This window comes from Macrobrachium nipponense, chromosome 33, assembly GCF_015104395.2.
Source record: "Macrobrachium nipponense isolate FS-2020 chromosome 33, ASM1510439v2, whole genome shotgun sequence".
NCBI classification, from domain to species: domain Eukaryota; kingdom Metazoa; phylum Arthropoda; class Malacostraca; order Decapoda; family Palaemonidae; genus Macrobrachium; species Macrobrachium nipponense.
In genome coordinates this window covers 67,811,670-67,815,615 of record NC_087219.1, presented here as the reverse complement: position 1 = coordinate 67,815,615, position 3,946 = coordinate 67,811,670, and positions in this window count along the sequence as shown.

Here is a 3,946-nt window from a genome sequence, read left to right as displayed (position 1 = left end):
AAAATTTTTGTGCTGTAAAGAACTTGTGTAAACTTCAGGACAGGACATATTCTCCTCAGTAGCAGAGTATTTGAAAGAAATGGGACTGACGGTTAAATTATGTGTGGGAATTTGCACAGATTGTTCTCCATCCATTGTGGGCTCAGTAGAAGTTTTTGTGTCATTAGCGCAGAAGGAAAACCCATACCTAATTACAACACTTATTGCAAAGACACTTGAACAGGAATTAAAGCTTGTGCTTGAAAGTGTTGTAAAGATGGTAAACTTCATAAAGAGCAGACCAAATTAGACAAGACTGTTTTCCATTCTCTATGAAGAGATGGGATCTGCCCACGAAGACCTTCTCCTCCATACAGAGGTCAGGTTGTTATCAAGAGCCAAAGTGTTGTCGAGAGTACATGAACTGCGACAGGAAATGATAGTTTTCTTTACTCTTCATGGAAAACCTGAATTTTGTGAACTATTGGCTGATGAAATTTTGAGCGCAAAGTTATGCTACCTGGGGGATATATTTGAACATCTAAACAAGGTTAATACTTGTCTGCAAGGGAAAAATGAGACTATGTAAACATCACCTGACAAAATATAAGGCTTGCTGGAGAAAGTAAGGCTTTGGAAAGATAGGGTGAGTGATGGCAATGCCGATATGTTTCAAAAGACTGCTAAAGCTATATATACAGAAATCGTCCCCACTCATCAAGGAGCACCTTGAAATTCTAGAATGGAACATTGAAAAATATTTCCCTAATATATCTGCTGATCAATATGATTGGGTAAGAAATCCTTCCATCCATGATCCCTCAAGCAACCCACATCTTAGTATCCTTGAAGAAGAGGAACTAATTAACATCTGTAGTGACCGCACGCTAAAACTTGAGTACTTGGATATGTCACTTGAAAGTTTTTGGATAAGAATTGGAAAGGAACACCCTCAAATAGCCCTAACAGCCCAGAAAATATCGCTGCAGTTCTCGACCTAATATCTGTGTGAACTAGGATTTTCAACACTCATAAATATCAAAACTAAGAAGAGGTCTAGACTGCTGAGTGTTGAAGAGGAAATGAGAATGTGCCTGTCCAGTGTCCTTCCTAATATCAAAAGGATATGCAAATCCAGAGAGGTGCAAGTCCCATTAATCAGGTATGTTTAATTTACAACTAGAATGTATGTTGTACATCATTCACATGTGCTCATCAATTCATTCATATATAGTATAGAAAAAAAAAAAAAAAAAAAAAGAATAATAATAATAATAATAATAAAAACAATAATAATAATAATAAAAGTAATAGTAATAATAATAATAAAATAATAATAATAATAATAATAATAATAATAATGTTAATTATATATTATTATTATTTTATTATTATTATTATTATTATTCTTATTATTATTATTATTACAGTATTACTTCATTATCATAACCATTACACATGTGTGCACATATATTTGAATCAATATTATGGGTAGCCCTACATAGTGTGTACCTTTGTGCCAGTTAAATATGTAGCAGGCTTATATAATAATAATTATAATCCCACCGCCGTCATAGTCCAGGATATATCATTAAAGTGCCACTAATCAATAAAGGTTGAGAAACTCTGCATTAGACACTGATATCTATCATTTTCAGGTATTTTTACATGTCATTCCCTTCCCACCTAATTCTGACCTACTCCCTATCAGGACTTGAAGTGTGTCAGGAGTGTCCCTATTCATCTCAGTGACCTCAGAAACTATTGACTAGATGCTAATATCTATCATTTTAAGTTATTTTTACCTGACACCCTTTTCCAATTTTCTTCTCACCCCTCTCCCTATCAGGCTGGACTTGGGCTTATGGGGCATTGGGAGTGTCACTGTGCATCTAAGGAACCTCGAAAACTATGGATTAGAAATTAATATCTATCATTTTCAGTTATTTTTACATGTCATCCCCTTTCCACTCATTTTCACCTAACTCTTGGGGCTGAACTTGTACTTGAAGTTCTTCAGGAGTGCCACTATTCACTTCAGTGACCTCCATAACAATGAATTAGACACTAATATCTATCGATTTCATTTATCTTTACTTGTCAGGCCCTTCCCAACCCTTCTCAGCCTCCTCTCTATCGGGGATGTACTTGGACTAGAAGGGAGTTGTGGGTGTCACTATTCATCTTGTTGATCTCAAAAACTATAGATTAGACATAATATCTATCTTTTCAGCTATTTTTACATGTCATTCCCTTGCCACCCACTTCTCACTTCCTCCCTGTCAGGGCTGAACTTGGACTTCAAGGGCATTGGGAATGTCACTTTTCATCTCAGAGGCCTCAAAAACTGTAACGTAGACTCTGATATCTATCATTTTCGGTTATTTTCCATTTCACCTCCTTCCCACCAACTAACCACACCCACCCTTTTGGTGCCAGTGATGTCTTACACCTAAAGTATTCTTTTCCAGCTGGTAAGTCATATGAATATCAAGTTTGGTTGAAATTGCTCTGTGCATTGCAGAGTGTATGTGATACATAAACACACACTCATATATACATCCATAAAAAATAAGGCAATATCTGTCCATTTACCTATGTGTTAGTTCATTATGCACACCCAAACTATGAAAGCAAGAGTTACCAAACTTTTACCCAGGCAGGGATAGCTCCAAAGGGTGGGGGGTAACCACACCCCTTCCCCAATGTTCCTGACATAGTTGTTCAAATCATGACTGAATTAGATTGTCAAAAACGGCCACTAATATTTTCTTGAATAAATGCCCTCTGGAAACAGGTGCAAGCTGTGCTTTTTTCACAAATTGTTGGTAGATGCCCCCTTCCACCCCAAAATGATGAGCATATGTATATATATATATATATATATATATATATATATATATATATATATATATATATATATATATATATATATATATATTCTTATGTGCATGGCCGTGCAATATCTAAAATTTACTTAAGAAATTATCTGACAACTGACAAGACTGGATGCCAAGCAGGTAATAATAGGAAATAAGTGAAAAAGGTGTCAACATTAAATGGATTTAAGGGAAATGCAACGATGTACTAAACTCAATTATTATTACATAATCACAAAATATGTACACAGGAGCTAAAGGCACTAGCTCTGTGGCACTAGGGTTACGTTAGTTCACAAATCAATCAGTGCTACTATGTAAAACCTAGGAAATTTTAAGCCCTTCATGAAAAAAGGGAATTTATGGAATAAACTGCTTATTGCAATTATCACTAATAATAAAGTAATAGATAACAGCCTCTCTTCAATCTTCCACCCTTGGACTTGAAATTGATGGTTGTATGGGCCACCGTGGCACCATGGAACATGGGAGTTGTGCACAACTTCCAATATCTCTTATTCTACAGAACAAGAATGCACTGTAATGCTTGATTTGAAACACGATTAATGTGTATTTACTTAAGGAAGAGAGGGAAAGTAATCTAACACTGGTACCAGATAGCAAAATGAATTAACACTTATAGCTGCAAGTCACAAATATTTTCCACTTCTCTTATTCTCAGAAAATGCAATGGGGAGTTATGTTATAATATAAGAGCAGGGAGAAATAAAGTAAGAAAGTTGTGCATCAAAATAAATTTCAATTCCACTGTACCTTGTCCTTGGATAATCGGAGACTTAAAGTAGCGCCAGACTCAGGTTATGGACCTTGGGGAAAAAAAGCTTTGACTCCACACAGGAAAGAAGGCAGCCGGGCAGAGACCCCTAGACTGCACAATGCACTAACTTCTATTAGAATGTTTTTCAGTGGCTTGTGTATCCATGTTTTATCTGACTTTCCCAGTTTTTATCCTTTGTCCCATTTGGGAAGCCGGTGCTTCTACCACTTCTTGACAGTTTGCCTGGAATGAAAATTTGAGACGGCAGCATACAGGTCGGAAAGGTGTGACAATGAGAGGGCAATCAGCT